At 39.1% G+C, this 17193-nt stretch overlaps 1 long non-coding RNA gene across 1 annotated transcript; it reads left to right on the top strand.

Annotated features, from left to right (window-relative positions):
• The first annotated feature begins 401 nt into the window (after positions 1-401).
• LOC148655538 (uncharacterized) lies at positions 402-3660 on the top strand. The gene is made up of 3 exons (XR_015941070.1): positions 402-485; positions 2221-2283; positions 3391-3660. It is a non-coding gene; the product is annotated as an uncharacterized LOC148655538 (long non-coding RNA).
• The last annotated feature ends 13533 nt before the right edge of the window (positions 3661-17193 follow it).

The following is a 17193-nucleotide window of genomic DNA, read 5'->3' as shown; positions in this document are numbered from 1 at the left end:
TACTGAAATGTTGCCTTATTGTAGCTATTAATTAAAAGCCTCATTTGTGTCCTGATTTGAAACTAGCAAGTGACCAATACCATTACTTAGAAAACATGTACTGCACCTATACATAAAGCACATTTCCTTTTCAGTCACGCATAGCGAAAGTAAACCACAGTCAGGATAAAAATATCGAAGTCTCAGTCATGGATTTACTCACCCATGAAAAACCACACAAACCATGTAAAACAGAAAAATAACTCAAACCTCAGAATACTAAAAAAACATTAGTTCATTATACTGTAGTTGGTTACAGGACAAGAAAGCTTTTAACAGATTTTAAAAAAGGTAATAGATTTTAAAAGCTAAACCAGTAGGTGGCGCTGCAAAGACAAAAATCCCTTTACTGTTCCAAAACTATTTTCAATACAGTTTGTTGAAATTACAGATAATTCCCGAAGTGAAAATGTCCTGGAAAAAAAAATATGTTTCTCAGTCATCAGGTTAGTATGAAACATGAGGTTAAAATGAACGGCGTCCCAGTCTGCATGGTAATCGCCTCACAACACACGAATCCGGCTTGGGGCTGATGTGTCGATATTCGTCCTTAAAATTTCGTTTCTAAGACTGGTGTCAAGCACAGCAGATGGCCAAAAGGTCTTTTTATAAGCTCTGGCAGAATCGGTTCAGATGTATCACTACTGTACGTTCAGTAAGATAAGAAGAATTGATAAAATATGGGTAATTTCAGAAGAAAAACTGCTTGATTTCTATAATACCTTGCAATAGTATTTGCTCGCTTCCGATTCTATTTTTTTAATTACAAATAGTGAAAAGATTTTTATATGAACATCTTGATTCGTGCAAATTGTTCAATTTATGCATTGATTGTTTCCGAAGAATATGCATCACTAAAGCTGTTTTCTCTTGAGTACCTAGAGAATATTGGAGTGGGGAGCTGGGAAGATGAAAATCACATATAACACCTTTGTGTTTAACTAATCTGCTTTTACACGTTCGTACCCAAGAGTGAGATCATTATCAAAGGCCTTCCTATTGGAAATCACAAAATGGATGTCTAAAAGGGTCCAGATTTTTTCTATAAGAAAAAAGGCATGTCTGAACAAGTACGCTAAAATCATAAACAGCTATTACCCACATACTGTGTGCAAAAAAAGATTAAATCAGGGATGATAATACTATCCACCCTTAAAGAATCTTGTTGGTGCTAGTGTACTGTAAATGCTCTTTTTCCCATATTTGCTCATACACAATCTGCACTTTCTCACTCTTACACAGGTAAGACCTCCTGTTGCAAACAACTTGAACTTAATATGTAGTACTGTATTTACCAACCTGAAATCTTAAGTCATGATCTAAGACTTCTAAATAAAAACTTAAATAACATTGTGGAAATCTATTATATTGTCTCATAACTTATGGTACTGCAAGTGCACAACAGCTAATGTGTTAGGATGTCCAATCAATAAGGACAGAAAGCCTGCAAAGCTATTATATTACATTTTACTTCACTGTCACAAAAAACTGTTTCAACATAAAAGTACAGAAATGTATTTGTTCCACCTTACTGGTGGTACTAGTGTTCATATTTGAGTAACTTCAAGAGACATTACAAGGTAAGCGCTTTTGTAGTAATGAAGCAGCAAGGGTACCTGAACAGTTGTGACCATGACATCAACCTAAAGGAATTCTTTACCACAGAAATGTGGAAACTCTTAGTGAGATGGACAAGTGTATTTCTGTACAGGGAGATTATGTTGAACAACAGGTGCAATGTCGATCCGTCCATTTTTAATAATGGCTAAGTCCAATAGAGTCAAGTTGAAACCTAACCCAGCAGACAGCCAACACAAGGCAGAATTCAGCCTGGACAGGATACCAGTCTTCCACAGGGCACACATCTATCACAGTGGGCGATTTAGAGATGCAATTCAACCTGAAGACACAAGAACTGTGAGACTATCAGCCTGCTCTCAGTGCAATCTCAGGGCCGTGATTAAGAAAACAAATGCCCTTGTATTATGGTAATTAGGACTCCACCTACTTTTTTAGTAATCCAAATGACATGTTGTTGAATGCTTGATTTCTCACAGCAGATAGGAATGTTTGTCCTTACCTCTAGCTCTAATGCATGATGCTCTTAAGCACTGAATTACTCTTGTGAACACTGACAAGCTCACTGACATTATCACTGTGTATTTTGTATTTGTTTTGCAGTCTAGCAGATTCTGAAAGTGCACATGCCAACTGCCAGAGGAAACAGCACATTAAAACCTCTTGGTAAGAACAGAGGAGCCAGCAACCATATACTGTAGCAAGGAAATAGAGCCATCCTCGATCTGTTTTGTAACACATGCAAGTCTCTCAGTCAGGCATGTACTGTAGCACATTGGCAGAAAAAGCTGACCATTCAAAGACACTTTGCAGCCTATGCATGCTGACACAGCTACAGTACAATACCTACTTGGACTATGGCAAAGAAACTGCATATTATCCAACAATATGTAAATCTCTACATGTGCATCTAAAGCCAGTACTGATATGATGTCCTGATGCTGATCTTTTATTATATTGGTGCGAGACAGAATTATTTAAGTTACAAATACTTATTTTCAGTTTTAAAAATGCTTGTGATGTGAATGTATTTCCAAAACTCTTGATCAACTTCACCAGATTAATACTGTACATTGATTTAGCTGGGTTTTACCATGAAACCTTGGACAGGAATTTGCAAAAGAAAAACACTGGTATCAATAAGGCTTTTATATCCTATATAGTCTATATCTATAAGCACCTTAAACCCCTTCATATCCAACCTAATATATTATTGGATATCACATTAATAGTCAGTGATTTAAATCCTACATTATTATGCACTTACTGTATGATGATCTCTCTAGCAACATCTTCTGCTTTTTATGCTTTATAGCCAGTGTTAAAACTTCCACGTTGTCTTGACCTTTTAAAGGCAGATGAATCTTTTAATTCTACAGCAACCTGAAGATTCAAATAACGTTTGTCTTTCGTTCTCCTATGAAAACCAGTTGCTGTGTTGGCTTGCCAAAAACAACACTTGTATTCCATTAACATTTGAAAAGTGCTTGGAAATTGCTAGCCCAGAAAAGTGCCTTGAAACCCAGCATTCACTTTTGTTTTCAATACGCAGCTACTGTATATGGTATCAGTATAGCTGTCACAGGCTTAACGTGAATTAGAAACCTGCCATTACACTCTGCAATGAGTTCTCGTTTTTCCTGACTTGCATAGAAACTAGTATATAACTATTGTGATATTGTAATATTGTGATACTTGACTTCTATCATAGCCCTGTCTATGCACCTGTGGATATCTATCCATCCATTTTCTAATCACTTTCATCCAATTCAGGGTCGCCGGGGGACCCTGAACCTATCTTGGCAAGCAACAGGCGCAAGGTGGGGTTCACCAGTCACCTGTGGAAATCCGGAATCGGCAATCTAGAATTTCAATGGGACACCCGTCACCTGTGGAAATCCAGAATCCTATTACAATTTTTGGGAAGTGTTAAGAGATTTTGGTACACAAAACTCTTTTTGCCTGAGTCCCTGGAAGATGCTTTTTTAAACTAACAATAAGAATAAACAGTGCTATTTTAATTTAACTGTCAGATGCTTAGAGGGAAAGTACTACTTTGCCTGAGCCTCTATGTTTCCACAAACACCTGAACATCTGTGACTAGCTCAGTTTTCGTAATAAACAGCACCCATTTAATACAAATGTATAGTAAGTCATTTCTCTGTTCATTCTTTGTGTATGTTCCTTGGTAACAAGGGTATACATGATTCATGTGATTAATGAAACTGTGTGTCTTCAGCAAAGTAGTATTTTTTTAGATAAAGTGTACGGTCAATTAGTGAAATCAAGTATTTGCAATAGACTGTTATTATATATTTTACTCCTGATTAAAGTTGACTTCTAACACCACATCTACGCTAGGATGAAAGAAAACAGCTTGAAGAATTCCAGTAGAAGTACGTTTTCTTAAAAACAATATGTTTTGGTGAAGCATTTTTAAAACACTTTACAAGATTAATCATATCAGCTAGCAAAATTAATAATAATATAATTTTTTGTGAAGCACAAATTCAGACATTGGAAAACAATATTATTATTATTCTTGTTCTTTTTCCCTATATTGTCTAATAATAATAGCAACAAATGCAACAGTATAGTTGTCCATTACAGTTATGGAGAAGACACAGAAACCTCAGAAGTGAAACTAGTAGCTGGTAGACCAGTAGTACCTACTTGAAACTCTGTTTTGTGCTGAGCAGGGATTTCCTGAGATGGGAAATTTCCTGAGAAAAGGCCACAGCATGATGTTTGTTGCTTTTGACTGGGTATTGTTGGCATCAGGTTTTTCCAGCTGCAAGTTAGTCATTTGTGTTACGAAAGAAGATCATAGTCATTTGAATGATGCATACTGTAGTTTGAGCTCCTCCTGCGCAGAGGAAATGACTGAACCAAATTCAAGCATTTGTGTTTCCCCTTTAGAAATAAAATTAAAGCTTCAGTTAAGAGCTATGTACCACATTGCGTCTTGTGAAGTCCAAGCAAACAGTATTTCATATCGCTGCTTTGTTACACAATGCAGTGTTATTAATAGTGCTGTATTAAAACAGTGTAGTGTGCATGTTATGTGGTGAGCTCCTAAGAAAGCAGTACCTAGTATATTACCGCATGCATGCACTCGATTATAATTCCAAAGATGAACCTAAAAGGCAATTATCTCTTTGCAGGTACTCCTGGCCCTGTTGGAAGTGGTATAGAATACTTACCCTGAGTGTCAGTGATCTGTTTTTTGGAAATGTCTGATCCTACAAGTATAAATCATAACACTAATTCTCAGTGTTCAGCGTTCATGATATAGAACTTGTGATTCCAGCTGTACAAGAGACATTTTTGCAAATAATTCACTACAGTTTAAGGCCAGAGAATGACTATATTAGAAACCTTTCACCTTTATTCTCAATGCATTGTCTATTTAACAGCTACAGTGTGTTTTGCATACAGTATTGACATACAGAACTGGAAGCTTCTTTTTTACTGTATTAATATTATACATTGTAATTATTCTTTTAAACCTGTACAGTAGCTCTGAAAATAGACCTGACGCATAGCTGAGAGCTGTTTTTTGCTATAATTTAATTGGTTTTCCATTCTCATTCTGTTATGTCAAGATTGTTGCAGTGTGTGACTCTGTTAATGTTTGGATCATAATAAAAACAGAACCTAATCATCTTGCTTGATTTACGTTCCATCGGCATTTGTCTATTTTCCAATAAGCAGGGATCCCATCACACAATTTCCTGCAGGAACACCAAATTGGTTTTGAGGGATAGAAAGCAGCTTGCAGAGCCTCTTGAGAGCTTCTGGAAAGGGGTGGAAGTAAATTTAATAGATTATTTCCATGAAAAATTGACCAAGAAAGAATATTCTGCTTTCAATCTTTATTGAAGTAAGGAACAGATGACAATTCTAAATCCATTTTGCTTATTTTGTGGGTGATCGGACATAACAACATTATTCCAGTGTATAAGAACTTAACAGCACTGAGGCATCACACATACAGCATTTTCCAAAGGAGAAAATAAACATGAACTACAGCAAATGCATTGTACAATACCTTTGTACCTTTACCACACAGAGTTTCTCAATCTTTAAAGTGCCTATTACTCTATTGTAATAGAGTCAACAACACGTCAACAAGTTCAAGTTTATTGTCATTATACTCATACACAGGTATATGGTACTGTATATGAACGCAATATGAAATAGAAACAAAATGCTATTTAGCTTGCTCTCAGATGGTAACCAGTACAAAAAACAACAACAATACAATTGTGTAAAAAATTAAAGACAGGGACAAGAAATCCTCTTTCTGTGTGTTTCTTTTTGTTTGGTGAATCACACAACACATACATTTTTGTGCTGGATGTTCTATTTATCAGTTTTAAATGATCTGAGACACGATAATCTAATCTTATTAAAACTGCATTAGCTTGTGAGACATTCTCTGATAAAATTGCACAAAAAAAATGCTTATGATATAATGCTATGCTTCCAGCTCTCTTTTTAAAGTCTGTATGATTTGAGCAAAATACTTGGAGCATGTGAAAAAATTAATAAAAAACCTTCCATCACAACTATTAGAAATTGTTAGCTGAAGCACAACAAATGAATGTATCATTAATTCAAGCACTCTCAAGTAAATGCCTTTCATTTTTGCTTCTAAATCCCTTTTCATTCTGCAGGTGCCTACTGGATACTAGAAGGAAAGCTCACTCAGGGACTAAGGTTCTTCTAAGGTTTGTTTTTTGAGGGAAGCAGATCTGACATTGTTAAAGCTTTGATTTATAGCAGCTAAGTCTTCTTTTCACCCCTTTAGGGAACAAAGTGTGACCCATTGACCTTTAAGTAGTAAATTCTGGTATTGATTGGCAGTTCAAAATGCCGTAATAATGGGTAGCTACACATACTGTACACTATAGGCAGGAACTGAAGATGCTTTAAACCTCTTTCAGTTATGGCATATATTCCAGTGTTAGAGGTTACAGGGGTAACTGCAGCCTTTCATCACAAAACTTTATATCCCCTTATTGCACATCAAAATTACTAGCGTGATAATATTAATACAATTTTATTCATGAGTACTTTTCAAGAAACTGAAAACACTGTACAATAGAACTGTGTCTACGTCAGTTGTTTATGATAGGTTTTCTTGCTACTGTATATAGCTGTTTTTCTAGCCGATGAAGGGAAACAGACAATCTTTCACTGTAAAACCTGCTGTCTGTGTCCTATTACTGACGTTCCCTCCTCAAAATGTGCCTGTTGGTTATGATTAGACAGTAACATTTGTTTGCATCTTTTAATCAAAGACATGCACTCAGAACCCTGGAATTGCTAAAGGTATCAGAGCAGCTCCCAGATGTTATCCATCTTTTAAAAAAATTCAACCTTTAACAGAATAAGAAAAATAAAGGAGAAATAGAGGTTCCACACGGAAAAGTAATTTTCAGATTCAGGCCACACTGAAAAGTACTATGATAGTGGCAGTAAACTCCACTTGTTCCTTTAAGACACAGCTCCTTCAATCACCTAATAAGAGTAAGAGTAAGAGTGAAAGAATAATTTCCCCTACATGTGATGGCGGGCACTAAATATTCACTTTCAGGATCAATATTTCAGGGTTGGTGGCTCTAAGTCAAATGTCTCATCAAGGCATGCCATTATAATCAGTCATCTTGGCCTCTTGGGTGGTGTCTTTTGGGTTTGTTGCTCCACCGAGCACAGAAGGCATTTGCAATCAATCATATTTTCTGAGTGCATCTTCCACAGCCATCCCATCACCTAGGGAATTCTTTCTTCGTCACACACTTGTACAGAATACTATTTCGATTGAACTCCATGAGCTTTTCAGCCAACACGTTAAAAGGAAAGGCTTGACTGGCTGTCAAGCAATCTGGTATAAACCATATTTGTCCTCAGTGCTGAAACAGTTAATAGTACTGGTTGTACTGTGAACCTTAAGCATTTTCCACAGTTCATTTTTGGGCCTTTCCATATTTTAAAGGTCATAATTGCGCGCTTAAGTCTGGCAACCTGCAGTTTTCTTTAATGAATATGGAAGGGGTTGTAGATCCACTAATTTATTGTCTTGAGACTCACTGTTCAGAAACTCTGGAGGTGTGTGTCATGAATATAATGTATCAGTACCTGAGTTTACAGATTGGAAGAGCCATATGCAAGAATCAGTGCATATCAGTGATTTCTGTGTCATTCTGAAAAGTTTTAAAAATGGTTAAAACAGTTGTTTGTTTTAGTAGCTGTTTATCACATCAAATACTGAACAATCATGGCCACATAATGTATTTAAGTCAAATACCAATTACTGCTTAAGCTACTTTATCAAGTGTGACAAGTGTGACCTTGTATGTCAAATGTTAGCTTGACCGCAAGCATGCAAATGACATGGCACAGGTTAGCAGAGACCTTTCACAAGGACCACAGGGACTTTCTTTCATTCGCCCTGGAAGGCAATGCTTGATCAGCACCGATATTTGTTGGTCGCTGATGCTGGAGTACTCACTTACCAAATCTATCCCACAAGTGCTTGACTAGGTTAAGATCGGTTAATACAGCATTTTTTTCCCCCCCAGATTTAATCAGGAAATATGCAGTGACCCTTGACATGCTGAGATGAACATTACTGTGTTGCACTAATGATGTTAGTATGATGGAGCTCAGGGCTTGGGACCACTATAATAAGGTTTATGGATCTTCCGAAATGCTAGATTATGTTAGCAGTCCTAAGTGATAGTTAGAATGAAACCCTTGGGTGATCCTTCTTAATCAGCACATCCTGTTGTTGGTCTACTGCACATGATTGATGGAGTCTGGATCAATTATGAGTGAATCCTATTAGCTGATAGCACTGCCTGGTAGAGATGGTTGGAATGGTGAACTCTGAGTGCCCTCGTGCATTGCCTCTCTTTCACTGAAGTGCAGTGTCATTGCAGCAGAAGTGTGTTTTATGTCAGGTGAATCATTAGGGCTTCCCCACATCCCATTTTAAAGTGCAAACACGTGTTTTTCTTCCAGGATTGCGCATATGTGGGCCCGTTTCTGTCAGGACATATTGTAAGTCTAAAAGGGATGCAAGAGGAGACCTGTGTGACTGTGCAAGAGGGGTGACTTTTGGGGGGTGTTTTGCAGGAGCTGCAATGGCCAAGACAGCTCATCCAGCTGACGTTTCACAAGCAACGGTGTCTAAGGTGATGCCAACAGGAAATCTGAGGAATAGACATCATCAGCCAGGGGAAACAGAGGGCAGAAGAGCATACTCCAGGATTGCCATGTCCACACACAACTTCGAAGTGCAAGGCAAAACAGTCTACAATTGGCTGTAGATTTCAAATTGGAGCCTGGGCAGCCAGTGCAATCAAAAACTTCTCGGAGCGGAATACCTTAGTCAGGTTGCATTCATGCATTCAGGTAACATCCTTTCATCATGATCTCGACAATGGCAAATGGACAAGCTCACATGTGGTGCCAACCTAAGGAACTACTGTATAGAGCCTTGAATGCTTGATTCCAGCACCAATGGATTCTGGGGGATCTGGTGGATCTGTTGTGGGGCAAATTTTCTTGGCATGGTGTGGAAGTACAAGGTCACTCCTGTAGTGAGGGTGAGGGTCTTAAATTTACTATCATGATTACAAATTTGAACAACAAATTGGAAAAGTGCTTTGATGACTGTTAAGGAATCAATTAAAATATAATAATTTATGTATCACACGCAGTATTACACACAGATTTTAGACTTACAATATACTGTACAATTTATTGCACAACACCAAAACATACAGAACATACCAACAAGAGTACCAGAATGTATGTGTGACTTGATCTGCTTCGCTACGAAGATCAGTTGTTCAATCAGGGATTACAAAGAGAAGAGTGAATAATGTGTTCCAGACCTTAAAGATGTTTGTTATCAAGTGGGCCCCTTTCAGCTGCATTCCTCTGCTTTTACACAGAGACTCTAGTTGGTTTGTCAGGGCAACAGAAAGAAAGAAAGACAGACAGAAAGAGAGAAAGAAAGACGGAAAAGAAAGAAAGATATAAAACTCTAGTATCGAAGAGGAATGGAGCGTAATTAAGAGTGTGTGCATCTGAGAAGGTAGTGGGGTGTCAAGTAGTCATTAGGAGAGAGGCCTGGTTTGATGAAGAAAGAAAGAAGAAGGAAAGAAAGAAAGGAATTATTAGAAAGGTTTGGTGACACTTAATTGTAAGTGGAACAATATGCCTAGGCACAACCTTTTAGAAGGCAAGGTCCATACTGCTCTCCACTTAATGGTGCTGAGTGATCATCTTCACCATACGCTGCAGTATTTTCAGGTAAATGCAAATATCATAAAAATCTTATGTGCAGAAAACATGAACATGAAAACTGCAAAAGAAAAACACCTTAATGTAAACCTAGGAAATATGTGATTAAGGCCAGTACAGCTCATTTTAGGATTTGTTTGTCTTGTAATAATAATTCCTTTCACTTATATAGGGCATTCCTGGACACTTCTCTCAAAGTGCTTTACAGGTCATGGGGATCCCCTCCACCACCACCAGTGTGCCACGTCACATGGATGATTCCCAGTACACTCACCACACACCAGCTCTCAGTGGGGAGAAGAGCAGAGTGATGGAGCCAGTTCAGAGATGGAGATTATTAGGAGGCCATGACTCCTAAAGGCCAATGGGAAATTTGGCCAGGAAGCCATGGTAACACCCCTACTCTTTTAGAGAAACGCCCTGGGATTTTGAATGATTTTGAATGGCATTTTACAGTATAGTGTCCCCATCTCTATACTGGGGCAGTAAGACCTACACAGACCACAGGGTCTACCCTACTGGCCCCTCTAACATTTCTTTCAGCAGCAACCTTAGTTTTTCCTAGGAGATCGCCCATTTACTGTAGGTAGCTTCAGTGGGCTGCCAGTTGTGAGTTATGAGGGTGATGTGGCTGCTGGCTTGCGATAACAATATTAAGAATACACAACATTTGAGTTACATGCCTTAGTCAAAACATGGGAATGCATTTTCCTATCTTAAAATTGCAATAACGCTGCTTGATGTGGAACCCAAGTGCTGGGCAGAGCAGGCAAGAGGCAAGCAGCAGGCAGGCTTAGCAAACAGGCAGAAAACAGACCTGAGCTGCAGTCAGGGGCACAGAAAAGTGTGTAGACATGGAGTCACAGCACAAAGGGAAATCTAGATGAGGCTGAGGCAAGCAAGCAAAGTTTGTTTATAACACTTGCTGTCAAAATGCTCTCTATATCTCTCCAGTGGCATAATATCTTCAGTTCTGGACTGCATATGAGATTTTTCCATGTGGAATGATAAGGTCAATATGGCAACCTGCCTGTAGCCAACATCCGGAATAGTGCCAAAGAGGAAATCTGCATTTTAACCCTAACACGGAGTCGGGCGAGCGGTGTTTTGACTGTTGGGGATTTGAAATGTGGAAATGAGGATGTTGTGGTTTCAATTCAGTATCATGAATGTGCTCAGGCCTACCTCAAAAGGAGGACACTGACACAGAAAGGAAACTTCTGACTCTAACATTCCTGAGCATAAACAGTATCACGTTTCAACCACACTAAAAAGGTCGGAGTGAAATTACAACAGTGTATTGTTTGTGAAGTCATGAAGCTATTGCAGGTAGGTTTTTATAGAACTGTCAAGCATAAGATAAGCACAATGCCTGAAAACAAAATATCAACCATTAAGGTATTAGAACAAGAATTAAGAATGAAACAGATATGAAATATACAGAATCATAATAAAGAAAGCCTACATGCTAGAGAGACATGGTGGACAGTAATTTTAAATGAAACTTAATTTACTACACAAGTACACTAAACATGATCGTCTACGGAAGTGGAAGCATTTTCAGAAACAGTTTAAAAGGGTAGGAGTGAAGATAAAGTAGAAGCAAAGTTGAGAAAGCCCTACTTGTTTTTTAAAAAACTTTTTAAAGCCTTACCAAAGAAGTAATGTTAATTTTTCCTTTTTTATTTAATTTCTTACATTTCTTACATTTGTCTTTCTGTTTGCACAGCTTCCTTTAGAAGAGGGAAAAGCATTTGTTATCTTAACTGTCTAAAATATTGAAAACACAGTAACAAATGTGACTGACAAACTGGTTTCAGACGAAAGGGTTTACACAAACTGTTGGGGAACAAATGTGCATTATTTTTACATAAACGGTATAAAATGTCCTGCAGAAATATTAAACCCCCTCCTATCGTGTCCCATTTTATTAAATTACAGACAGATGCATACACATTTTTTTAACATTAATATTTTATTCACAACCTGAATGTTCAAACTGAAAACTCTTTTTAGGGTATGAGAAGTAAATGTCAAAAACTAAAAAGAAAAGAGAAAAAAACTGAAATATGTTGATTGTATAAATATTAAGATCCGTGGACTTAACATTAGGCATTTTTGACAGCAATTATAATTGCAGGTGCTTCTGAGTCCAACTTTCCATATCACCTTACTGCAATCTTTACCCTTTTTGGGCAGATTTGCATATGCTTTCTCAAGTTGCTTGGGGATCTTTTCCGTTCTTTCCACAGGGTCACTTTCGTATCCTTTAACCACTCCACTGTAGCTCTGGTGTCGTGCATGGGATCATTCTTCTGTTGAAAGGTGAATTTTTTTCCTAATTTGAGGTCTTGACAAGCTTCCCAGTTCCTGATGATGAGAAGCAGTACTATAACATAAAGCTGCCACCACTGTGCTTGACAGTATAGAAGGTGTTGACTGCGTGTTTTTTTTTTGGGGGGTGGGTTTGTAACAATGTGCATTTAGACCAAAGTTTGTTTTCTTTTCTGACCAAAAAAACATGTTTGTATAGTATGGCTTAGGTGCTGTGTTATTCTGTGCTGTTGTGGAATCATAACTTCATGTTAATTGTCCATTCACATTTTTTGCTTTGAATGTGTGCTGTAGGCTTAATTAAGAAAATTAATTGCTACTCCAAACTGCAAGCTTTAAAGCAACCCAGCGACGACTGCGCAAAGAGTCTGAATACGTTTTTAAGGCATTGTACTGTATGTTGTTCTGGTGTTTCAACAGTCAGCACAATAGTAATACTACATAAAATTTTTTTTATATTTGTGCATTAAATGAGTACAACTCTAAATTGGTGCTTGGTGAAAAATAGTTTTGTGTACAGGCTCTAATGAATTTGCATTATTAGTCAGAGAATGTTTTGCTCAGGGGTGTAAAACACGTAGTGAAATTTCATACAAAAGTTATTAAACAATGGTGGTGTCATATTTCAGCTATAGGTTTACACATTAAGTGAGGTTGTAGTCATTGTTTATTTGTGTCTTGGAGAGCAACAGGTGCTGACATGTTTGTTGCCAAACTGAGGTTTCGTTGCTACACATGGTGCATTTTCCAACTGTGTGAAAAAACATTTACAGTAGGCTGATTAAGAGCTTTTGTTGCCACGTGTTTAATATTTTTAAATCACTTGGCTATTTCTGACATTTAACAAGAACATTACAATGTCTTACAACAGTTCAAGTAGGCAGCTGAGTCAGCATGCGTAGGCTGCAAAGGAACAAGTAAAGGTTTATTCCATGCTGAATGGAAAGAAACACAACATTTCGGCTGTGGAGCCTTCTTCCTAGATATTGTAAGACTTGTTCCAATGTCTTACAATATCTAGGGTCAAGTATTGCTTTGCATTGGTCTGCTGTGGCCCAGCCCAAGAGTAAATAGAATAGGTACAAGTTTCAATATTTGAGTAAAACAAAGTCATCATGAGCATTCGATATACAAGGCTGATGACAACATTGCTATGCATTATCCTATTCCATGTGGTATCCCTGACTGTCAGCAAATGGTTCTTGTGCTGATGCCTGACTCATGTCTCTTGCTGTTCTCATGATTTGCATTTATCTTCGATATTTAATGCTTGATGATCAGTCTAGAGGGTTTTGTGTGGCTGAATGAAAGCAACAGATTGTCAAATAGGACAGGCCTTGGCTATGGTTCTAAATTGGCAGAGGCACCCAGTTAAACCCTTGAATAATTTTCAGTGGAATGGTAATTCTGTGATGTCTGTATCTAAAGGAGCTAAGTCTCCTTTTCTGACTCAGAGAGAAGAAGAGAAAGGTTGTCTCTTTCCACTGCTGAGATCTAGTATTTTTATCTACAATAAAAACTGTTTGTAAAAGGAAAGATCTTTTATTTTTCTAGTTTATTTACAGTATCATTACATGCAACTACTATGTTGATTGCTGTGTGTTGCATATTATAGAAGGAATTCAGGTATCTTTTTATTAACCTACACAAAAGTGAACTATGTTGTAGAAACTGACAGGCATACTGGAAAAGCAGGAACATGCCTTTATTTTGAAGATACAAAAGGTCTCTGACAGGTCAGTCCGAGTTGTTCACTACTGTATGTTACAAAGATAACAATCCAATCACTGATCACTGGGAAGAAATGAAAAACAGAGCTGGAGTCTTTATAAAATAATTTAGTAACTGTTCTTTCCCTGTACTCCACAAAATGTTTTAAAATCCTTGAAGCAGTTATCGTGGCAAACGAGAGCAAGGTCCTTCATGAAACGTTTTCTTTCTTGTCAAGAGTAATCTTCAAGACTCACATTGGTTATTCTATTCAGCCCTACATGGGTCAGTCCCATGGGAATACAACAGCCCTTCAACATTAAACTTACCTGCGTTCTGGGTCCACAGATATTGCCACCACTTGCCTAAATGCAAGAACTGCATTTGCCCATTATACCACCTAGGAATTCTAAGGCTGCTGGGGCCTTTCCCTCTGCCACAGGTACTTTTCATCACCTAAAACCACCAGTGCACCCACAGACTGAGCAACACACGAATGTGTCCTCATAACACAATCGTTTCTGTCACTGCCCACCCAACACATGGAGCACCTATCTACAAGACACACACACCCACAGACCAAATGAAGAAACCCTTGGACCAAATGTCACAAAAGAGTGAACTGATGATAAACTGCCCTGCCTGCTTCCAAACAGAGAAGAAACTGAGTAATCGTAGGCTTCCTCCTCAGTCCTGGTGGTCCCGAACAACACGTCCTTTCCCCCCGCCTCCACCTGTTTGTCTCCAGGTTCAGTTTTTCGGTAGAGGGTGGAAGAGACGAAGCTAGAAGATACCACTTCTGCTCTCTGCAGAGCCCAAGTCCTCTCCGGGGTGCAACACTGCAATCTCTGTGTTTTGCCCCCCACGACTGGGGCTATGACGGTTTTATCTAGCCAGAGCTCAGGACCCATTACTGGGGGTGGGAGGTGGTGATGGCCTTGTGATGTCTTCACTGTGGGTAGAGCTAACCGCTCAGGGCTCCTTGATCGACTGGCTGCACGTACTGTAGATGGTCAGGTGAAATAATGCACTGTGTATTTTCACTGTGTTCTAGAGCCGCCCTCTCAGTCTGAGGCGCCGTTACTGTCTCGCAGTCCCGCATGTCACCTCTGAACTGAGTGCCAGTCGCCAGGTGTCTGTGCTAGGAGAGCCTTTGATCAATGGGGGGAAGCTCGGAGTGAGAAATGTATCAGCTCTTAGGGAGAGACTGGCCATTCAGTGCAAACTTAAGATCGGTGTGGTTCCTGATATCTGTCGTCCCACACCCACTCTCTGGCACGAGATGTTTTGGTTGTTGGCAAGCATGTCAACAAAAGATTTCATGCCCCCTGTGGTGAGTGGAGTGCTGCTCTGCAGGTGATTACATTGCTGCCACTTAGCTGACGAAAACTGACACATGCTGTAACTGTACAGGGCAGCTGCAAAGGACACCTTAAATCTAAGTTCACTGGGTGGGTGCTGGGTCTTAAGCCTTGTTCCTTACTTTGGAGTGAGAAATGGCCCTTGGTCCTTATTCCTAAAGCATACAAGACCAGTGGTGAGCAGGAAGGGACAGCACCATCACACACCGCAAGAGCCGCATCGCTGATCTGAATGCATGTGAACTGGCCAAGGCTAGTGTAGACATCCGCTCCACCACTGGAGAACATACTGAACATACTGCAGCTTCCAGCACATCACCTCACACTGGCCTGTCATGTACAGTAAAAAAAATCAGGGCGAAGCTGCAAAAGCCGGGCTGATAAACCATCTGATAAAGATGGAGTTGAAAATTATTTGAAAAAACTGATAACTCGGTGGAAAGAGAAAGTCATGTTTCTTTACAATCACGACGCATCACTGACAAATCATCTCTTTTGTTTGTGTCATTATTTCGTTTGGCAGAGTTTCTCAGACTTACTCAGACAGCGACTAGTGAGCAGGAAGGGCTTCTTTTACATCACGATACACAACTCATGGTGAGACCAGCGGTTTCTCATCTGGCAACCGTACTGTACCGTACTTTCACAAAGTTCCCGATTATCCCAATTCAAAATTTGGAAAATTTTCCGTTTCCGTTAATGAACTTATTTTTTTGCGAGATTTAATAACCGGTCTGAAGAAATTAGGACTGCAGTTCCCTTTTGCTTCCCTCTCTGACTTCGCACACTGGCAGCCTCTCTCTGTGTAGATCCTGACCTGTTCCATTCATGACTATACACCAGCTTCTGCTCTCTCCTTTCCTCATGTTTGTGTCTGTGTGTGCCCTGCGATTGACCGGAGTCCTGCCCAGGGTGTACTCTGCCTTGCGCCTGTCGCCTGCCAGGATAGGCTCCTGCTCCCTCATGATCCTGAATTGAAATAAGCAGTTAGAAAGTGGAATGTATTCACCCACTGGTGGCATTTCATGTTGTACAGGTGGGAAGTTTCCTTATCCAAATCACAGAGACTGATTGGGCCAGAGTGAAGCCTGGTTTCTTTGGGTGTGAAGAAGGTTACAACTAGACTAGCTATGAAGAAACTTATATATCTTCACAGGGAGAAAAGGAAAACTGACAGGAATTGGGAAAAAAGATATTCCTTTTCTTTAAAATTCAGTGGAAATGCAGAGGTCCTTTGCTGTATACATATATAAAGAAGATTGTTGAACTTAGTCTAGGACCCCGTGACCGGACAAGAAGTTGAACAAAGACAGTACTGTGTGTGATGAAGTGAGAGACCACAAGGTCAGACAACAATTACCCAAACGTAAAGCAGTAGGACGGGTCAGAGAGAAGGACAACCTTACAATCCTCCAAGGAGGCTTGAAGGCAAGCAGATGTCAGACAATCAAAACGTATGTGTCTGTGCACCCTCTAAACAGATCGGGAATGCGTCAATATTATTGTTGAGAGCAGACTAAATGAACGCTTGAGGAAAACTATGAAACAACCACCTTTTTGTAGGAAAAAGACTCGGTAGCTTCCTACTGTAGTGCTTCTGTTTTCGGATACGACGGGATTAACACATTAATGTGAGGAAATGTGTTTCACACCTCATTAAATAAAATACATCTGGGCAGATATACAGATTGTAGGTTTAAACATAGGTTCCGCTGATATTTTATTATTTGTAGTGTCAAAAACAGCAACATACGGAGATGTATAGCAATTATTGGATATTCAGTATTTTGGAAAGATAGTAGTGAATGCGATAGAGAGATGAAATGTGTATACAGTGTGACTTCCTAGCTGA

The sequence above is a fragment of the Lepisosteus platostomus genome, chromosome 8, assembly GCF_059453375.1.
Source record: "Lepisosteus platostomus isolate fLepPlt1 chromosome 8, fLepPlt1.hap1, whole genome shotgun sequence".
Taxonomy (NCBI): Eukaryota; Metazoa; Chordata; class Actinopteri; order Semionotiformes; family Lepisosteidae; genus Lepisosteus; species Lepisosteus platostomus.
This window is presented reverse-complemented; position numbering and strand designations above follow the sequence as displayed.